The sequence below is a fragment of the Nerophis ophidion genome, linkage group LG02, assembly GCF_033978795.1.
Source record: "Nerophis ophidion isolate RoL-2023_Sa linkage group LG02, RoL_Noph_v1.0, whole genome shotgun sequence".
Taxonomy (NCBI): domain Eukaryota; kingdom Metazoa; phylum Chordata; class Actinopteri; order Syngnathiformes; family Syngnathidae; genus Nerophis; species Nerophis ophidion.
In genome coordinates this window covers 44,450,656-44,473,222 of record NC_084612.1, presented here as the reverse complement: position 1 = coordinate 44,473,222, position 22,567 = coordinate 44,450,656, and the positions used below count along the sequence as shown (strand labels likewise).

Here is a 22,567-nt window from a genome sequence, read left to right as displayed (position 1 = left end):
TTTTGGATATGTGTCTGGTTATAAATTTAATGTGAGGATAAGTAAAATATTTTCTATAAATTCTGCTGCTCAGAAATATCCACTGCACAATTGTCCTTTTAAAATTGCCTCGCAAAGTTTCACATACATGGGTGTCCAGGTCACGCATGAGCTTAGAGAGCTTTATAAAGCCAACTTTGTGTCACTGTTGTCCAGAATCTGGGGAAATTTTTGATCATTGGTCCCTACTTAATGTATCTACAGCAGGGGTGTCAAACTCACTTTAGTTCAGGGGCCGCACGGAGTAAAAGGTATTTCCACTGGTATGATTGTATTACATCCGGAGATGCTTTCCTCTACATTCACCTTAGGTGAATGGAGCCTTGGCCAGGAGGACTTGATATCATCAGACGGTATCCAGCGGTCATTGGGTGTTTCGACCCTGAACCGCAACACCCTACTGCTGGTGGGCCGGCGGTGGTGGCCAAGTCACTGCCTATCTCCTCCTCCTGGCTTCCAGCTCATCTCTTCTCTCCTGCTCCATAACCAGCAAGAGGCTCTCTCTGTTGCCTCCCCCATCCTGCGAGCTGCTGTTTTTCTCTCCTTTCCTGTTATTCCCAAGGCTGTGAGCATTCTCCATACCGACTGGGCAGGGAATCCTCTGCAGCCGACCTCGACCGGGAACAGCCATGCCTGCCATCCTTTTCCCCTGCAGTCATTCAAAAGGTCCTGGTATTTAGAAATGTTTCTTTCAAAGGCTTGGACGCAACCTTCTTCCCATGGGACTGTGAGTTCTATGAGAATTATCTTCTTTGCCTGTAGAATTATGGCATGATAATTTAAAAATGAAGACAATTTCAAAATTGTATTCTGTGTCGGACTTCATCAAAAATAGAACAAGCAAATTCTGAAAATGTGCGACTTACAAAAAACACTCTTGGCAAAACACAAAATTGGTGCAGTTTCTCTAACACTTTGAACTTAGACTTTGTCTTATTGTATTATAAAGCCATTAAAATTTAAGCACTTCTTGTCTAGCATTCTCATTTTAGCAGTTCGCCATTAAAGAGGTGTCTGGAAAAGCAACAGAGTGTTTTTGCAAACCGCCACATTGGTGACATCTACAACTGCCACAACACATCATTCAAATCTTACAATTATAGTCAAAACAATCGTCAAAATGACACCATCATAGCCAAAATAAAGGTAACATAACAACAAAAATAACCAATGTGAACATGGTAAATTTAAGCATAATATAAAATAGAACAAACAGTAAACGTAAAAGCACACATTTTTACAATGGAGTTCAAAGTGCACATTGTGCCATCAACAATTTGCGACCGGTGCACGGAATTTTAACTACAAAGATGATGGTAATGTCTACTTAAGTCTTTGCATCTTACCATTTTTTTATGTTATTCATTGAGTGGATAAAAGATAAAAGAAGGTAGTGTGCATCGCTGTAGCATTAGTCTGCCGCCAGCAACTACAGAAGCAGCTGTTTGTTTGCACCTGCGCTATTTGGAGTAGCGGTAGCTAATCCAAAGGGTGCTTAAAATCAGCCTACATGTCATCTTTAAACAGTGCGATGTGGATGTGGATTACACTGGAATTTCTATTGTGACATCCAGTGGACACATTTAGAAAAGCAAGGTTTTCTTTGAAAAAATTGCAGCTCATTTTTATACTCAGTTAACTCATTTTGTGGGCTAAACCTGTTTTGGTGATCTACAGAGTCTTGTGTCAACTCTGTTCAAATTAATGTATTTCTGCAACTTACACGTTTTCCTCCCTCAGTCCTTGTTTGGTAAATTAGTCAGATTTTAAACTTCAATTGGGAAAAAAAGACCTAAATCATCAGGAAGATGAGCACTACCAAATCTTAGGTTTTACTATTAGGCCACTACATTAGAATTCTTGAATATTGGCTGAAATATGAAGCATTTGATCCTCTTCCGTTATGGCTGGTTATGGAGGCAAACTCAACCAAACCAGAATCTCTTTGGGCTCTGGTTCACTCATGCATGCACTTATCAACATTCGCTTTTAAAAAAAATCTAATTGTAAAAACCTGCTTCAGGATTTTGGTTTAGTTTAAGCTTTGCATTGGCTTGTAGACTATTTAATAGGGGTGTGGGAAAAAATCGATTCGAATTTGAATCGCGATTCTCACGTTGTGCCATTCAGAATCGATTCTCATGTTCCAAAAAAATCGATTTTTTTTCAAATTTGTATTTTTATTTTTATTTTTATCAATCAAACAAAACAATACACAGCAATACCATAACAATGCAATCCAATTCCAAAACCAAACCTGACCCAGCAACACTCAGAACTGCAATAAACAGAGCAATTGAGGAGACACAAACACGACACAGAACAAACCAATAGTGAAACAAAAATGAATATTATCAACAACAGTATCAATATTAGTTATAATTTCAGCATAGCAATGATTAAAAATCCCTCATTGACATTATCATTAGACATTTATAAAAAAAAAATAAAAAAAAAAGAACGATAGTGTAACAGTGGCTTACACTTGCATCGCATCTCATAAGCTTGACAACACACTGTGTCCAATATTTTCACAAAGATAAAATAAGTCATATTTCTGGTTCGTTTAATAGTTAAAACAAATTGACATTATTGCAATCAGTTGTTAAAACATGGTCCTTTACAATTATAAAAGTTTTTTTTTTAAATCTACTACTCTGCTAGCATGTCAGCAGACTGGGGTAGATCCTGCTGAAATCCTATGTATTGGATGAATGCAGAATCGTTTTGAATCGGAAAAATATCGTTTTTGAATCGAGAATCGCGTTGAATTGAAAAGAATCGATATATTATCGAATCGCGACCCCAAAAATAGATATTGAATCGAATTGTGGGACACCCAAAGATTCGGAGCCCTACTATTTATAGTCTTGCACCTATCACTGCTAATCATGCTTTCCACCCCTCTCTTGTCAATAGTGCCTTTTTAAGATAGTCAAGTCTGGGGATCAACAACATTAATGATTTATACATTAATGATTTATACATTGACAACACTTTTGCCTTTTTCCAACAACTTTGTGATAAATGTTCATTCCCTAATCAATACTTTTTAGATATCTACAGTGATTTAAATATGTGCACAAGATGCAAGCACTAGACGTATTAGCCAGAACACAGGCTTTTATTGGCAGCATTGCAATTTACAAATCCCACTCTCCACAACCCTTCCTGCAGTCCATCCAGGCTGGCCTCAAATGAGCTTCCATGCACTAACAGGTCGTTGACGTAGACCAAGCACTTTTGACTAAGGACCCCAGCTAAAACACTGTCCATCAACCTCTCAAATGTGATAGGGGCATTACACAGGCCAATGCTCATTACCTTAAACTTTCAGTGGAGAAGAAGGCCGTCTTTGGCTTGGACTCGGGTGAGAGTGAGATTTGCCAGTACCCACTCCTGATTCAAGTGAGGAAAACCATGCAGACTCTGCCACCAAGTCCAGGGACTCGTCAATCCTGAGCAGGGGATACAAGTCCTTTCTAGTAATTTTGTTCGGCGGTCTGTAGTTGACACAAAAACGCATCCTCGAACTGTTACGGCATTCAGGGGGTTTTATCATGCCGGCTTTCAGCATCTCGTCCAGCTCCCTGTCAGCAGCCTCCTGGCCAGCAAGGGGAAGACAATGCAGACACTCCTTCATGGGCTGAGCCTCTCCAGTGTACAGTATATGGTGTGTTGCACCAAGTGAATCAAGCCCACTTCACTTTCTTTCAGAGCAAAATATTATGATCCGTTGCCCGGATCATAGTTTGTTTCTGTTTTATGTCTTTTGTTGACTAAGTTCTGTTTCAGCACACCTGTTTTGTATCTCCTTGGTTGCCATGTTTTTTTATTGTTTTCACCAGCCTGATTAGCGTTCAGCATGCTCACCTGCTGCCAGGTACTAACTTACCCATTCTGGTGCTTTTGTTTGTTTTACTCAACTGCTAACATTTGTTCCTTGTGTGTCTCAAGTTAAGCCTTGCCTTATGCTTTCCGTATTTGCTATTCTGTTTGCTCCCATTGCTATAGGCATTCCCTGTATGTTTGGCACGCTCTCCTTGTGTTTGCTTGTTTTGTTCATTGATCTTTTCGTGAAGGATTTATAGGAATAAATCATATCCTACCTGCACACTGTCTCCGTAGTTCGTGATGCATCATCTCGGAAGGACAGTCCGCGCATCACCATGCCTCCTCGTCCTCATCCCCGTTACACAAAAAGGTCTAAACAACAACTGCAACTGCACTCGTCCCTCCTGCTGCTGGTGATTTAGACCATCACAGTTGACTTTACCCAGATGTCTTTAATCACAGAAGCTTGCTTCTCTTTGTCTATCTGCCGTTCGACCAGCGGTGCTGATGGTGCTGATGGTGCTGATTTTGCCTCCACGGTGCGGGAGGTCACTGCAGCAGATTTTGAACATTCCGGGGGGTTGACAGTTTCACTACTTCACCCCAGGCCTTGTTTTTTGCACATCAGCCACCAATGCATTAAAAGGCACCGCTTTGCCATCCCCCACAAACTTGACACCGTCACAGTTCTCAGTTGCACCACCGTAGCCTCCAGCAAAGCTCCTGCATCACCACCATGGGTCCAGCCCACAGCAACAACTGGGCAGGGTGCCAAGGGAAGTGATGTGATGTGACTTTAAGGTTTTACTACTTACGTATAAAATACTACATGGTCTAGCTCCAGCCTATCTTACCGATTGTATTGTACCATATGTCCCGGCACGAAATCTGCGTTCAAAGGACTCCGGCTTATTAGTGATTCCCAGAGCCCAAAAAAAGTCTGCGGGCTATAGAGCGTTTTCCACTCGGGCTCCAGGACTCTGGAATGCCCTCCCGGTAACAGTTCGAGATGCCACCTCAGTAGAAACATTTAAGTCTCATCTTAAAACTAATTTGTATACTCTAGCCTTCAAATAGACTCCCTTTTTGGACCAGTTGATCTGCCGTTTCTTTTCTTTTTCTCCTATGTCCCACTCTCCCTTGTGGAGGGGGTCCGGTCCGATGTCCATGGATAAAGTTCTGGCTTTCCAGAGTCGGGACCCAGGATGGACCACTCCTCTGGAGTCGGGACCCAGGATGGACCGCTCGCCTGTGTATCGGCTGGGGACATCTCTACGCTGCTGATCCGCCTCCGCTTGGGATGGTTTCCTGCTGGCTCCGCTGTGGACGGGACTCTCGCTGCTGTGTTGGATCCGCTTTGGACTGGACTCTTGCGGTTGTGTTAGATTCACTATGGACTGAACTTTTCACAGTATCATGTTAGACCCGCTCGACATCCATTGCGTTCGGTCCCCTGGAGGGGGGACCGAAACTCTCCAAGTTTCTCATAGTCCTCATTGTCACCGACGTCCCACTGGGTGTGAGTTTTCCTTGCCCTTATGTGGGCCTACCGAGGATGTGGTAGTGGTTTGTGTTGTGGTTTGTGCAGCCCTTTGAGACACTAGTGATTTAGGGCTATATAAATGAACATTGATTGATTGATTGATGTGTGGGTTCTTGTCATATGGACGTGTGTATCCCCACCTACATGGGCCTGTGGCCGTTTCCCTGCACTGCTGTGAGTCTGGGGCACTGTCTCAGGAAGTGTCCTGTTTCACCACATCCCCAGCAGGTTTGTGGTGGATGATGCCGTGTGAGGATGGTCCTTGGCCCTTCCGGCTGTGTATAAATAACTTCTTAACTTTCTGTGAGGGGTTTGAGCCACTATCGTGGCTCTTCTGTCTGTTCTGGCCAATCGCTGGTTGTCGCTAACCCTCTAACCACTAAACCCTCATCACTCTTCCTAGAGTCTTCACCCAGCATTTCCCTCTTAATTGCCAGCTCCTGAGCCTCACTGAGTGTGGGCAGCTGAGCAAGTTGGGTCTGGATGCACAACTCTTTGGGGCAGAGAGTTGGCAAAAACGGGTCCCTTGCTAGGTCCACACGCACTGACAGTGGCATTTTGTCATACGCCCTCCTGCAGAGGCACTCTATGTCATGTGCTAGCACATGCTGGCATTCCCCTGGCCGTCTGTGTCTGTTCTGGAATTCAGAGCAAAGCAGTACAGGTTAGTTATATCGACCAAACATCCTCTGTAGCCCCTCACTAAAGAGTTATAGTCTTTGTGACTCATCAGGAGCTGGCATTCAGTTGCCTTGTCAGACAAGCAAAGAGCTTTCTGACGCCAGTGTAACACTCTGTGCAAGACTCAAGAACCAGATGTAGTAGCTGGAACGCAGGCTTTTAGTGGCAAAGTTGCAATTTCCAAATTGGCACACAAACCCCTATTATGCAAAACCAACTTTTGCTGTTTTTGTGTGTTTGTGATCTGCGTAAATAAAATTTATAAAACAGACTTGCCTACCTTCATACTTCCTCTAAATGAGCCATTTGGAATTTGACCCATTAGCGATTTTTTTTCCCTTTTGGGACGTCAGCGGATTTCTCCATTTTTGGTTAAGTTTTAATCGAAGAACTTTGCAGTAGTCTGACGTTATACTCAATAAGTTGCTTATTTTTCTCCTTCCTCTTATCGTGTAGTCGATTGGCACATACATGCAGATGCATCCTCCGCTGTTGCCATTTCTAAAACAAAAGCCGCGTATAGTTCTAACTTACATGTCTAAACTTGATATGAAAGTGCTTAAAACTACAACATGTCCGATGTGGAGAATATGCCATATCGAAGAGAAGACACATACCCTGTAAATAAGACCGCCCACAAAAAGGCGTATCCTGAAGAGACGGTCAGAAAGTGGCTTAAAAACGGTCTATAAAACATAATCCATGCAAAATTGGGATCAAAGAACCTTTACATTTTATGCAGACCAAAATAGGGTGTTATAAAAGTGGAAAAATATCATAGTATGACCCCTTTAGAAAAAAATATTACAAGAGCGGACATGTATCCATGACAATAAAAAGAAGCTGATGATGGTTGTTTGATAAAGAAACAGCTTGAGGAATATACTGTAGAAGTCTGCACTCCAAGGTAAATACTGGATGTAAATAGGTATTGTTTTTACATTACTTCATAAAACTACTGTATTTGTTTGTAATACATTATATTCTATTGTTTTTTAAAAAAAAAATCCAAAATGCTCAGTGTTTTTTAAGCTTTTAACTTTTAATATCGTGCTGTTTTTTGGGTCAAATGGCAAGCATGGAATGAAAATATTTTAATTAATGTCAATTTGTGAGATTGTTTTACATGACTATTTTGAGGTAAGATTGATGTATATCCGATGTATTTCCTTGCATTCATTGCAGTGATGTCTCGGTTTTCAGACTGCCCACTTTTTGTGTGGTTTGGTTTTTGACATCCCCAAAATTTTAACCCAAAAGTCTGCCTCATTAGTAAAGAGCCCACCTTTATTCACGACTTACGCACTTATGCCTTTCTTACGCAGGGTGGGCGTGTCCAATCTCTGGATAGGAGAAAAAAGATAAGAGGAAAGTGCGTAACTTCAAGCGCGTAAAAAAACACTTGGGAAAATAGGGCCCAAAGGTACTAACTGTTATACAAGCTGTACTGACTTCACCAACATTTAATACCTTGGCGACTTTACTGTAGTAATATTCATCATACCAACAAAGTATCGATGGGATGTGCTGCCAAAAGTCGCGTGTAGGAGATTGCTTATTCTTTCCTGTTTGTAGAATATATCAACTGATCGACAGTTGTATTTTGATTAGGGCTGGGCAACGATTAAAAATTTTAATCGAAGTTAATCACATTATTTCTCAGATTAATCGCGATTAACTGCATTGTATACGCAAACCCCAATAATGAATTCAAAAGTAGTGTGTAGTGCACCTTTATTGGAATATTCTCCCACATGAACAAAAGCGCCAAAACATTTGTTGTGCAAACACAATTTAAATCAGTCCTTGTTAAACAGTAGCAGTTAAATAGCATATTTTATGAAAATCAACTCAAAAAATGTAAATACAAACATTTAAGCTTATTGCCACTGCCAGGGTATTTAAGTTATCCTGTTTGTTATGGAAAATAAATATAATCTACATACAAATCTCTGAGCCACAATCATAACATCCGAACAGGCAATTTCTGAGGTAACAGCAGAAACATTTTTTTTATCAGGGATCTTATGTTTAAGAAACCTATATTATAGGTAGTGGGCTGTTTTAGGGAATTTTTGATCAAATTATCTGTAGTAGCAATATTAATAATGTTGTGTTTATTCTGCGTAGTGCACTTAAAATAATTATGACAATATCTAGGAATTGATACGATGGGAATTTTCCGATTGTTTGCTTGGTGCTTTGATAAACTGAACGCATCATATACATGGTACTATATTGTGATGTTATGAGGCTGGGGAAAAAAAGAACTACCCTACCCAGCATGCAACAGGAGTGACGAGCATGCGCGGTAGCCCGGTTTAGGTTGTGTCGCCATGACGCATCTTGTATGTTGTGATATGCACGCTATGAAAGCAAACGTTAAGAACTCAGCCAACACTCCTCGTCTGCATTATAAATAGACAGACAAAAAATATACTCCGCTGCTTCACAGGCCGCTGGATGTAGCAGGCAAAGTATTCCCATGCTAGCTAGCCGGTCTAGCAAGCACGCGTCATTCAGTCCAAAACGGCCCGATCCATCCACATTCAGAATTGTCTGGCGGCCGTAAGTGATCACGGAGTGACCACGCTTTAAGCCAGCCATGAAATTTGCAGAATTGTCCGGTATTTTTGCCAAATGTTGCATCTTTACCAAGAGCCCCTCGACACCGAAGCTTTTCCGGGCGACGCCATCTTGTTAAGAAAAGGGGTTAACAAAATAAAAGCATGTAAACAACATACGCAAATGTGCGATAAAATAATTGTCGGCGTTAATAGATTGATGAGTTAACGGGTAATTAACGCAATTATTTGCCCACTCCTAATTTTGATATTTTAAAATATAGCTTAAATCTGAGGGCATCCGGTAGATTGCTTTCATTGAATCTAGAGTGTCATCCTGTCCGAGTCACCAGAGTAGAGATAATTCCCTTATCCACATCAATGCCAGCCCTCTGCTGGGCCCGGGGAAGGGGGCTGTGGACCTGCTGTTTGCTGGCAGGATCTGCCACAATCAATTACCCAAGCCTTGTTAAATACCCGCATGATTTCCTGACTCTACTCATCCCACACCAACACTGAACCCAGTCAAAGGACCAAAAATCAGCAGACGAGACAAATAAGCAGCCTGATTTAGACTTTTAAGATGGCTTAAGCTGGCTGAAATAATGCCATGACATGCTGAACTTCCTCATTGATGTGAACTGTCTTGCAGCCGGCCAGGGGTCTGACGAGGAGCTCCGAGAGTTCATACCAAGCCGACCCAGCTGGGGGCAACTTTCATCTTGCCTGCTGACCCACAGTGTCCTGATGCCAACATGCTTGGCTGGCCGCACACTCGGTTAGTGTTACTTTTTAAATGCAACAATTCATTTACTGAAGATGTCCCTGAAATGATGTAGATATGTGCCACATGTGGAAACCAAGACCATTTAATAAGTTGTGGAGCTCATGGAAAGGAAAAATATGTAAAAAAAAATTTTCTGTTCCACACTTTCCTACAACAACAGAGGTCTCGAATTCACGGCCTGCGGGCAACATTGTTGACCTCAACTTAACTTCATAGTTTAGTATAATTGCGGTCGGTGCACTCGAGGTGGCTTAAAGTTAAAAAAATGATGGTAATCTTGAATCCCACATGACACAAACTACAATAAAAATACACAGCAAAAAACACACATTGGTCAACACATTGAGTAACTTTCCTTTGAACCAGTTCAAGTGTTTCTCCCCATCTCCAGGGGGGGGCGCAACAATGTCAAAATATAACATTCCTACTTACAATTTTGCATTTAAAATGTTTTGAAGGGGATTTATGATGGTTTTAATCTGCATATAGCACACTTCCTTGTGGTCTAGAGCAGGGGTCCCCAACCACCGGGCCGTGGCCCGATTGGTACCGGGCCGCAGAAGAATTTTTTATTCATTTTTATTTAAAAAAAAAAATAAATAAATAAATATTTATTTTTTATTTTTATTTTTTTATTAAATCAACATAAAAAACACAATATACAATTACAATTAGTGCACCAACCACAAAAACCTCCCTTTTTCATGACAAAAACGTCCCTTTTTCATGACAAATAAAAAAAAAAAAAAGGATTCCCCCCGGGGCGCGGGACAAATTATTAGGTTTACCGGTCCGCAAATACAAAAAGGTTGGGGACCACTGGTCTAGAGCACCGATCTTCAACAGGGGGTCCGTGACCTAGAGGTGTCCGCAGATGTACTGAAGATTTACAACAGTGGGGGATGTGAAATTTTGGGTTGATTAGACTTTTCATAGAAAAAAAAATTTATATTTCACATACACCTTTTCCACAAATTTAAATGCATTTACATAAATATTATCCTATTTTTCGGAGTATAAGTCGCTCCGGAGTATAAAGTAGCACCTGCCGAAAATGCATAATAAAGAACGAAAAAAACATATATAAGTCGCATTTTTGGGGGAAATTTATTTGATAAAACCCGACCCCAAAAATAGAAATTTGAAAGGCAATTTAAAATAAATAAAGAATAGTGAACAACAGGCTGAATAAGTGTATGTTATATGAGGCATAAATAACCAACTGAGAAGGTGCCTGGTATGTTAACGTAACTTATTATGGTAAGAGTCATTCAAATAACTATAACATATAGAACATGCTATACGTTTACCAAACAATCTGTCACTCCTAATTGCTAAATCCCATGAAATATTATACGTCTAGTCCCTTACGTGAATGAGTTAAATAATATTATTGGATATTTTACGGTAATGTGTTAATAATTTCACACATAAGTCGCTCCTGAGTATAAGTCGCACCCCCGGCCAAACTATGAAAAAAACTGCGACTTATAGTCTGAAAAATACGGTATACACTCACATATATCCATCCATTCATCCATCCATTTTCTACCGCTTGTCCCTTTTTGGGATGGCAGGGGGTCACTGGAGCCTATCTCAGCTGTATTCGGGCGGAAGGCATATATATCAATAATAATAATTAAAATAAATAATTATTGCATGTTTTTAAAACCAAAAAAACATGAATAGATAAATCTCTGTGTTATTTTGCTATATTAGTATTGAACAATAATGGTAGTTGTTGTGTGGCCATGAATCTTGATGATTGGCTTTCTTGTCTGGTCATCAGGGTGTTGTTCTGGCTTCTTTGGAGCCATGTTGTTTTTATTTGTGTGTTTGAATTAATAAATGAATGAATGAATGAAATAAGTTTATTTCGGTCATATTATCAATCAAATCAATCAACCATTCTGTGTAATCAGTTTTACAGTACATGTTATATGTGTACAATTATGCACATTTACACTCGAAAGAAAAGAAAAAGAATGACCCAAAAAGGAAATGGCTGAAGCCAAAGCTTATATTTGCCTATCCTATACCTTCACTGAAAACTAGATTGCCTGGAACATCAACGTTAAAAAAAAAAAATCAATGGGATAAAAGTAATTGTTACTATATTTTATAATTTTCAATTATTTCATCTTTCAAGGTTTTCTTGAACCTTACCAAGCTTGTTCCACCATTTAACTCCAAAAACTGTAATACATTTGTATTTTATATTCGTTCTCGCATTACCTATTTCAAAAATCAATATCCCCCGTAAATTATAGTTTTCTCCTCTTAAATGAAGTAGCCCAAGAATACAAGCTGGAAGGCTGTTGTTCTTTACTCGAAACATAATTTCCATTGTTTTTAAAAACACAATGTCTAAAAATGTTAATACATTTGAACTTATAAATAATGGATTGGTATGTTCATAGTAGCGCACTTTGTGTATTATTCTAATGACCCTTTTTTGAAGTTTTATTATTGGGTCTATGTTTGTTTTATAAACATTTCCCCAAATTTCAACACAATACGTTAAATATGGAAAAATAAAAGAGTAATACAACATATTGGATGTGTTGTCTTCCTCCGTTTTGTTTTCTTAAGTTTTGGAGCGCCTTTTTTTTTTTGGTGTGGGTGCTGTGGCTCGTTAGTTTGGGCGATGAGCTTTGTGCGGGTTGGATTGGAGAGTGGAGTTTCTTGTTGGGGGTGACGTTGATACCCCATATTTGCATGTTGGCGTTTGGGCTGGCTAGCGGACTGGCGCTGGTTGGTGTCCATTGTCTTGTCGGCTTGTGGTTGTTGGTCGCGGTCGTGCTGGCTGTCGGAGGTTTTGCAGATGTTGTCTTTGCTGCTGTTTGTTTATGGGGCGGGCTCGCGGACTTGACAGCTTCGTTCCCATATGTTGTCATGTTGGTTGGCTTGTTGGATTTTTACATATATGTATATATAGACTATATATACATACATATTTTCCAATATACAGTATATATAAAGTATATTTTTGTATCTATTGTTATTATTTATATTTGAGGGGGTTGGCAACTGGTGTCAACCTTTTATTCTGCTTGCCCCACAGGAATCAGCGTCTCGGACTGCTGCAGTTGGGCTGCATGTCTTGGGCCCCTGAACCCCGCTGCCCACCCCTTCCTGCTGGGTCTGATGCCCATGCAAAGTCTGAGATGCTGCAGTGTTTCGCAGCGGCCAGCTGCTGGGGAAGTGGCCTTGTGTGTCAACGTGTCTGTAATTTCCTCTTTCGCTCCTTTTTTCTTTTTCTCTCTCTTCCCTCAATGGGATCCTATGCTGGGGCTGTTGCTTGATGTTCCATCTCCATCATTAGGGTCCCTGCAGGTGGGGCGAGTGGTTCCCGTGGCCCCATGCTGGGCGGTCCTGCTGTGGCCGACTTGAGTGGGGTGGCACCATCGTGCTTTCCTGGGGGGTTGGGCTCTTGGGGGCCTGGCTGCCTGAGGAGCGGGGCGGTCTTCCCGTCCAGCTGCGGGAGTCTCTGGGCCCCTCGGGTGGGGAGTCCCGTCTATAAGACTAATATGGGTCCGCTCCTCTTTCTCCCCCTTAATATACCTGCTTTCTTTTGTATTTCAAGTTATCATTACATATATGTATTGCTGCATTTGAAGCAATTGTATTGTTGATAATAGAGATAATCATTATAATTATTCATTATCAATAGGGTTATTTGTATTGGTAATTTTATTGTTCCATTTGTAGTGTAACAATGTTCATTGTCATTTCTCTGTTATACTATCTACTTTGGTAACTGGTTCTTTTCTATAATTTTTCGTACAATATTTGTACATTACATATATGCTAAAGTTGTTTTGTTGTTTTTTGTTGTTGTTGTTGTTGTTGTTGTCTATGTGTTATCCCCCTCTGCTCCCTGCAATTTCCCCCTTTGTCTTTTTTTTCCTTCTTTCTATCCCCTCCTGCTTCGACCAGGCCAAACATTAAATATGTCCATTTAATAAGTCAAATAGTATCTTTTGTAAAGTAAATCTTTACAGCAGGTATGGGCATATACAAACCCCGTTTCCATATGAGTTGGGAAATTGTGTTAGATGTAAATATCAACGGAATACAACGATTTGCTAATCCTTTTTAACCCATATGCAATTGAATGCACTACAAAGACCTGATATTTGACGTTCAAACTCAGTAACTTTTTATTTTTTTGCAAATAATAATTAACTTAGAATTTCATGGCTGCAACACGTGCCAAAGTAGTTGAGAAAGGACATGTTCACCACTGTGTTACATCACCTTTTCTTTTAACAAGACTCAATAAACGTTTGGGAACTAAGGAAACTAATTGTTGAAGCTTTGAAAGTGGAATTATTTTCCATTCTTGTTTTATGTTGAGCTTCAGTCGTTCAACAGTCTGGGGTCTCCACTGTCGTATTTTACGCTTCATAATGCGCCACACATTTTCGATGGGAGACAGGTCTGGACTGCAGGCGGGCCAGGAAAGTACCCGCACTCTTTTTTTACGAAGCCACACTGTTGTAACACTTGTCTTGCTGAAATAAGCATGGGCGTCCATGATAACCTTGCTTGGATGACAATATATGTTGCTCCAAAACCTGTATGGACCTTTCAGCATTAATTGTGCCTTCACAGATGTGTAAGTTACCAATACCACAGAACACCTTTGCACTTTGCATCAGTCTATCTTAGGTGAGCTCGGGCCCAGCCAAGCCGGCGGTGTTTCAGGATATACGTGATAAATAGGTTTGGCTTTGCATAGTAGAGTTTTAACTTGCACTTACAGATGTAGCGACCAATGTAGTTACTGACAGTGGTTTTATGAAGTGTTCCTGAGCCCATGTGGTGATATTCTTTACACACTGATGTCGGTTTTTGAAGCAGTACCGCCTGAGGGATCAAAAGTCCGTAATATCATCGCTTACGTGCAGTGATTTATCCAGATTCTCTGAAATTTTTGATGATTTTACGGACCGTAGATGGTAAAATCCCTAAATTCCTTGCAATAGCTCGTCGAGAAATGTTGTTCTAAAACTGTTCGGCAATTTGCTTACAAAGTGGTGACCCTCGCCCCATCCTTGTTTGTGAATTACTTAGCATTTCATGGAAGCTGCTTTTATACCTAATCATGGCACCCAACTGTTCGCAATTAGCCTGCACACCTGTAGGATGTTCCATATAAGTGTTTGATGAGCATTCCTCAACTTTATCAGTATTTATTGCCACCTTTCCCAACTTCTTTGTCACGTGTTGCTGGCATCAAATTCTAAAGTTAATGATTATTTGCAAAAAAAAAATGTTTATCAGTTTGAACATCAAATATGTTGTCTTTGTAGTGCATTCAATTGAATATGGGTTGAAAATGATTTGCAAATCATTGTATTCCGTTTATATTTACATCTAACACAATTTCCCAACTTATACAGAAACAGGGTTTGTACCAGGGGCGTCACTAGACCTAATACTGTACTGGGCCACACCTGGGGCACAAATAATTCATGTGAGCGTGCAAAGCGCGCTAGCAAAAACATTTTTAGCACTTATTTATCATAAAAAATACATAAATAGTGCTTTAAAATATGAAATCATATCAGATTATGTTGTATGGATCTTTGATTAACCACCTGAAATTAACTAATGCATTTGACCTACTTGTGCACTTTTTTACTCCAGACTTCTAAACTGCTACTGGTAAAAGCAAAAAAGAAGAGCAATGAATTTTTTTGAAATATTTATTGCAGTAATCATCTGCAAATGTAACATCTACAAAAGTAAAACAAAAAATAAAGCACCCCTACATCTCTGGGTTCTTTTATATTATTCAATTTCCATTTATGGCAATGTGGCTAATCCTATTTCAGATACACAAAACTATAAAATATACACAAAACAATAAAGCCACAGTAGTAGAATAAATGAACAACTGTTGTGTGTCTGTTCAGGGAATCATTTTCTGAGAAGTAAACTGTAACGTCTCCTTTTCATTCTTGCAAAGTGGTCAATCACTATAAACAGACATGGAAATATTACAGTAACTGTTATACAGTTGACCAGTGGTTCCCAACTGCTGGGTCGTGACATAAAAGTGGATTGTGTGTCATTTTCAGTTAGTCGCAGTCAGATGTGTGCATGGAAAAAAAAAGTTTAGGGAGAAAAAAATCAAATTGTGGCAACAAAACCAAATATTTTTAGCCATTTTTCTAGTGACTATTAGTGAGTATTTTAGCAAAAGGCAAACCAATTAACAAGTTGGAGGAGGACTCAGGACAGACATGGAAATATATATTTTTTAAATCTAAATGGGGCAACAAAACCCGATATTTTCAGACATCTTTCTGGTAACAAATAAAGAAATGTTACTATTTTTTCTGGAAACATAACCAGATGCTTTAGCTGTAGCCATTTTTCTGGTGACAAAACAAGATTATTTTAGTCAAAGTCGCACCGATTAACAAGACAAGTCTACTGTGCTATTTTTCTGTGAAATAAAATTGAATGATTTAAAAATTTGGCTCACGACTTGATGATACAGAAAAATGTTTTTCTTCCTGAAGATAAACCATTTGAGAAGCACTCAACTCACACATGCTTACTCCAAATCATCATTGATGCAGAAGCAGCAGACAATAACCAACATTATGTTTCATGTTCATTGGAAATCCCCCCGACAGCTCGTACAGCAAATAAATATGTTTGTCTTGATACAAGGAATAACGTTATCTACCTTAGCATCAACTTAAGACAATGATGTTGCCTAGCTAGCTAGGACTTCACTTACATCTCTCATTCCTGCTGCTTCTTTTCTGCTGAGGGCGAATAACTTTCTTAAATCCATCTAGGAGTTACAGTTTGAGTCAAATCAATATCAAAATAATGTAATTAGCAAATTGTTGTTGGCTAACGTTACCTACCGCAGTGATTCTCTCTCTCTCTCTCTCTCTCTCTCTCTCTCTCTCTCTCTCTCCCTCTCTCTCTCTCCCTCTCTCTGTCTCTCTCTCTCTCTCAACCGAAGTCTCGATCCACACGTGAATAAATTACCATATTAAGTAGCCATGTGCTCTTTGTTTCGTGGAGTGAATACAGTAGCAATCAATTACCATACTAAGTAGTATGTGCGCTGTTGTCTATGTTATGTGGACTTAAAACTCTGAAGCGTTTTTTTTTATTGGTGAAATTTTTACTGGGGCACTGCAGATCAACAGTGGGGCACGTGCCCCAGTGAAATCTGTCTGGCGACGCCCCTGGTTTGTACTATAGAGTAAATTTTGTATATATTTTCCTAAGCTGTCACATTTATATCCTGCTGTCTGAGTAATTCTGCAAACTGTTCGTGTGTGTAGGATTTAGTTTGCAAATTAAATCTTCCACCCCTCCCTCTCTCCAAAAGTTTCAGAATGAATCTTTTGAAAATGTACCCTGGTCAAATTTACACCTTAAAGGCGAACATCAAAACATTTTTTTTTCCGTCACGGTAATAATAATCTACATAAATAGGGTTGTTGGTTTACATGACACACAACATTAGAATACCTTACTTTATCCATTAAGCAGATTTCAGGTTATAAGTGATATACATGTAGTATTTTACAGAGGAGCAGAGGTATTGATTATTAATAGGATGCGCAGCACTAACCATTCTTACTAAAGGTGTCAGATTACCACCAAAAGTGGAAATAATTTATAGCATGACACCATCTTATGTGCAAGTACATGTAAGTGCAAAATACCACATTAAACACTGTGTGAAGTCACAATTTAAACAACAACGCAAGATGGCAAACACGCATGCTCAGACTTACATATGAAATACTGTCGCTCACCAGTTACGTTGCATTTAGGGATTGTCAGAAAATAGACCACTCCAAGCAGGAATGAACAAAAACAAACATGGATGTTTTCAAAAATGCACATTTTGATCACACGAGTGTGGGGTAAAAAGTAAATCGACACAAGAAGACTTCTTTTTTTAGGTCTGCCCACCTAAAAACACGGCTGTCAAAAATATTTTGTCCAAAACAGAAAAAGCAACAACATGATGACTTCTTCATAACACTCCTCAATCTTTAAAATCTGCGCACACTTGGAGACAGGAGTTTGTGGGTCTTTTTAACCACCGTGCGTGTTATACCACACATGTACACTCATGAATTGAGGGGTGTCAATTAGTCCTGTTAGGCCTGACGTTTGAAGTGTGCTTTGAATTTTGGTTCCCTGTGTGATTGAGTTTGGTCCTTTTGTTTCCTTGTTTTTGATAATTACCAGCTGATTATTTCGTCCTACGCTTGTCCTTTACTATGCGTAGCTGCGGCACTTCAAAGTAACAGTAGAGTGGAAAAACATGTTGCCTCTATGTTGAAGATATTATTATCTAATTTATGACACCAAAAGATTTCAAAAGTTTCCGGATAAATAGATATGATCAAAACAGTATCAACCATTTTTAGAGATAATGAGGAAGCCAGTCATGCGATTGCATGACACCATGCTAGGAACCACAGAGCCCTTCCCCATCAACAACAATGCTAATCAAGCAGACTTTGTGAGAGCCAACAACAAATACTTTTGGAAAAATTATGATCCAGGACCTTATATTTTTGAGCCCGAACACAAAGAGGATGAGCAATACGTTTTAGAAGCCGAGTGATGGATGCAGAATTATTGTGATACTGTAGTATTCGCAGCATTACTAGGTGCTAAAGTACAAACTAACAAACCAAAATAAACACAAACGTGTGGTGGGCACTAGGACCATTCTCACACCCAGCAGAATGGGTGTGGTTCGTTCTCCTGGGAGACACTTTAAAACTGCATGCTGTGTTGTGTTTGTGAGATTTCTCATGTTGGCAGTCTACAATAAAGACCTGAAAGAAACAACCCTGTGTTTCTTGCATTTGCCACATTGGTGACCCCAACAATGTTTCGCGCAGAAGAGGTGTCTTCATCGGCCATGTCGCCCCATCTCCAGCAACCTGTGACTCCATCTACCTGCGTGCTTCCGGAGTTCTGGCAGAGCGACCCGGCCTCATGGTTTCAGCACGTCGAGTCCCTCTTCAACATGCGAGGGACAACCGGCGACGACTCCCGGTATCACTTGGTTGTGACATCACTCGACCAGGCAACCACTTGCCGCGCGATGCAGCTTTTGCGAAACCCTCCACGGAGCGGCAAGTACCCCACCCTCAAGAACTTCCTGCTTTGGAGGTTCACACTGTCTGACGCTGAGAGGGCGGATAGACTTCTTTCCCTGCCGGGTCTGGGCGATGGCACTGCCGTGGATTTATCGGACAGTATGCTGTCGCTGCTGGGCTCCGAGGAGGGCGGGTTCATTTTCCCGCATCTTTTCTCACGGCAGCTTCCACCTGCAGCCCGTGCGGTGCTTGCTAACTCCACTTCCCTGGCCTCCTGCGGTTACCGGGGCTTTGCTGAAGAAGCTGACCGGGTGCTGGTGGCTTCCGGACGGTTTGCCGTGCAGAGCGTGGAAGCGCCCCCGCTGCAGACGACGGAGAACGCGGACTCAGCGGTAGTGACGGGAGTCGCTACCCGGGAAAGGCGCGAAGCAAGCCACTGCTTCTTCCATCAACGTTTTGGCGCCAAAGCCCGACGGTGTGTCCCTCCTTGTTCCTTCTCGGCCCCAGGAAAGCTCCATCGCCACCGTTCAGTGGCGGCTGTGGGCGCTGGCGAAGCATGTGAGCGGCTTTTCATCGCTGACTCGTCGTCAAGGAGACGTTTCCTGGTGGACTCCGGTTCGCAAGTCAGCCTGCTACCTGCCACAGACGCGGACAAGGCGACAGGTGGCTGCAGGCCGCTGCTGAGTGCCGCCAACGGCTCATCAATCGACACTTTCGGCTCCAGGTTGGTGACTGTGTGCTTCAACGGACGCAATTTCCAGTGGAATTTTATCATCGCCGCCATCACGGTCCCCATTATTGGCGCGGATTTTCTGTGTGCTAATGGACTGCTTGTTGATATTGCTAACCGCCGATTGATTGATGCTGTGTCTTTTTCATCTTTTACATGTAAGGCAGGGGGACTTGGACCATTTACACACGCTAATTATTCGGTATCTGGTGACGTTTTTCAGCGTTTGCTGGCGGATTTTCCGTCATTAACCACTCCCGCTTTTTTCCACCGCGGACACTAAACACGGCGTCGAAAATTTTATTCCCACGGTAGGCCCGCCAGTTTTTGTGCGCGCGCGCCGTCTTGACGCGGCTAAATCGACCATCGCTAAAGAGGAGTTTGCTACTATGGAGCGTTTAGGCATCGTTAGGCGTTCTAACAGCCCGTGGGCTTCGTCCTTGCACATGGTGCCTAAGTCAGACGGTTCCTGGCGCCCTTGTGGGGATTTTCGCCGCCTTAACAACATCACAACGCACGACCGCTACCCTATTCCGCACATCCAGGACTTTTCGGCGCGCCTGGCTGGTGCCGCCATTTTTTCAAAGGTAAACCTAGTTCGCGGTTATCACCAGGTTCCGGTGCGCGCCGAGGACGTGCCCAAGACCGCAGTAATAACCCCGTTTGGGCTTTTTGAGTTCCTGCGTATGCCTTTTGGCCTGAAGGGGGCAGCACAAAAACCTTTCAAAGTTTAATGGACTCAGTGTTGCGCGGGCTCAAATTTGTATTTGTTTATCTTGACGACATTTTGGTGGCGAGTCCTTCAGCTGAGGAGCACCAGTCACATCTAACACAGGTGTTCAAACGTCTTGACGAGCACGGCCTGATTGTCAATCCTTCTAAATGTCAGGTTGGGATGTCGGAGATTGATTTTTTTGGTCACCGTATTTCGTCGCAGGGTGCCATTCCTTTGCCTTCGAAGGTGCAGGCAGTGGCGGATTTTCCTCGTATTCCACTGTCAAAGCTCTACAGGAGTTTTTGGGCATGATTAATTTTTATAATCGGTTCCTTCCGCGCGCTGCCCACCTCCTGCAGCCTCTTTATGGTGCCCTACGTAACAAAAAGGCTAACGATTCCCTTGAATGGACTCCTCAGCAGGTCCAAGCTTTTCAGAGGGCTAAATCCGCACTCGCAGGGGCTACTCTTCTCGCCCACCCTGTTTCAACGGCGCCCGTGGCTTTAACGACGGATGCGTCTGATGTCGCCGTGGGTGCTGTGGTTGAGCAGCGGGTGGCGAATGTGTGTCAGCCTCTTGCGTTCTTCAGTCGCAAACTGCGAGATAACGAGCGGAAGTACAGTGTATTTGACCGTGAATTGTTAGCACTGTGTCTCGCGACACGCCATTTTCGTTTTCTGTTGGAGGGTCGATCTTTTACGGCTTTTGTTGATCACAAACCCCTGACGTTTGCCATGTCAAAGGTCACGGAGCCGTGGTCAGCCCGTCAGCAGCGTCACTTGTCGTCCATCTCGGAGTTCACTACGGACATTCAGCATGTGGCCGGTAAGGCCAACCCTGTGGCTGACTGTCTCTCACGCGTACTCGTGCGCCCCGTGCAGCTCGGTTTAGATTTTTCGGGAATGGCCACTGACCAGCCCGCAGACCCCGGCATCCGCGCACTCAAAGTTGAAGGTACGGCACTTGCGCTCAAGGAGGTGGTGGTGCAGGACGGCGGTCCCTCCCTCCTCTGCGATGTGTCCACTGGCCGCCCTCGACCTGTCGTCCCGGTAGACTGGCGCCGCCAGGTTTTTGACGCAATACACTCCCTGTCACAGCCTGGCGTTCGTGCTTCCGTCAAGTTAGTTGGTGCCAAGTTTGTTTGGGCTGGCCTTAGGAAGGATGTTAGGCAGTGGGCTGCCGCATGCGTGGCATGTCAGCGTGCCAAGGTCCACCGGCACACTAAGGCGCCCCTCGAACCATTTACGATTCCGGTCAGGCGGTTTGACCACGCGCATGTGGACTTAGTTGGCCCCCTCCCTCCGTCGCAGGGTTATACATACTTGCTAACGATGGTAGATCGTACCACCAGATGGCCTGAAGCGGTTCCTCTCTCCTCCACTGCCTCTGTAGACGTTGCCCATGCGTTTCTGTCGGCCTGGGTTGCGCGTTTTGGCACGCCGTCCGATATCACCTCGGACAGGGGATCCCAATTTGTGTCGGAGCTTTGGTCAGCGTTGGCGCAGTCATTGGGTGTACAGGTGCACCGTACTACAGCCTACCATCCCCAAGCTAACGGTTTATGTGAACGTTTTCACCGGTCGCTTAAGGCGGCTTTGCGTGCGGCGCTCGTGGATAGCAATTGGGTTGACCGTTTACCTTGGGTTATGCTCGGGTTGCGGTCAGCCCCTAAAGAGGATCTCGCTGCAGCCCCCGCTGAATTGGTGTTTGGTCAACCACTCCGTGTTCCGGGTAAATTTTTACCTGAGGGTGGTGCCCCGCGATCGTTTCCCTTTTGGCCGAGGGAGTCCTTAGCTCCTGGCCCGGTCCACCACTGTTTCCCTAAATCTTTTGTGCCATCGGAGCTTAAAAATGACCGTTTTGTTTTTTGTTCGTCACGACGCCCACCGTTCGCCCCTCCAACCCCCTTACAATGGCCCATTTAGGGTGCTGGAACACGGTCCTAAAACCTTTGTGCTGGATATGGGCGGGCGCAGGGAATGCGTTTCCATAGACAGGCTTAAACCGGCGCATTGTGTTGCGGGTGAAGAAGTACTGCCGGGCCAAGTCCCCCGCCGAGGTCGCCCTCCAAATCCTGTTAGGGTTGATTGTCCTTCGCCTCCACCAGGCCCTGTTATTTGTTCTTCCCCACAGGGTACACCCGCTCCCCCGCGGGATAGACGTTTTACCCGTTGTGGCAGACAAGTGAGGCCCCCGGTAATGTTTTCCCCATAACTTGCTGTCTGGGTGTTCGGGGAGGGGGGGGCTGTGTGGCGGGCACTAGGACCATTCTCACACCCAGCAGAAAGGGTGTGGTCCGTTTTCCTGGGAGACACTTTAAAACTGCATGTTGTGTTGTGTTTGTGAGATTTCTCATGTTGGCAGTCTACAATAAAGACCTGAAAGAAACAACCCTGTGTTTCTTGCATTTGCCACAACATACTGTAACTTTCCTAGTCTCGCTGGGATGCCGACCACCGGACCTTCACATATTTCAGTTTTTAGATGAAGAATCAGTGACAATCCTTCCAAAAGATTAAAAAGGGTTCCTGCAGGAAGCGCTTTTTGGGGTATATTTCGCCATC

General features: G+C 42.7%; 1 pseudogene; it reads left to right on the top strand.

Moving 5' to 3' along the window:
* The first annotated feature begins 325 nt into the window (after positions 1 to 325).
* Positions 326 to 22,162, top strand: LOC133548242 (uncharacterized; annotated as a pseudogene).
* Positions 22,163 to 22,567: the final 405 nt, after the last annotated feature.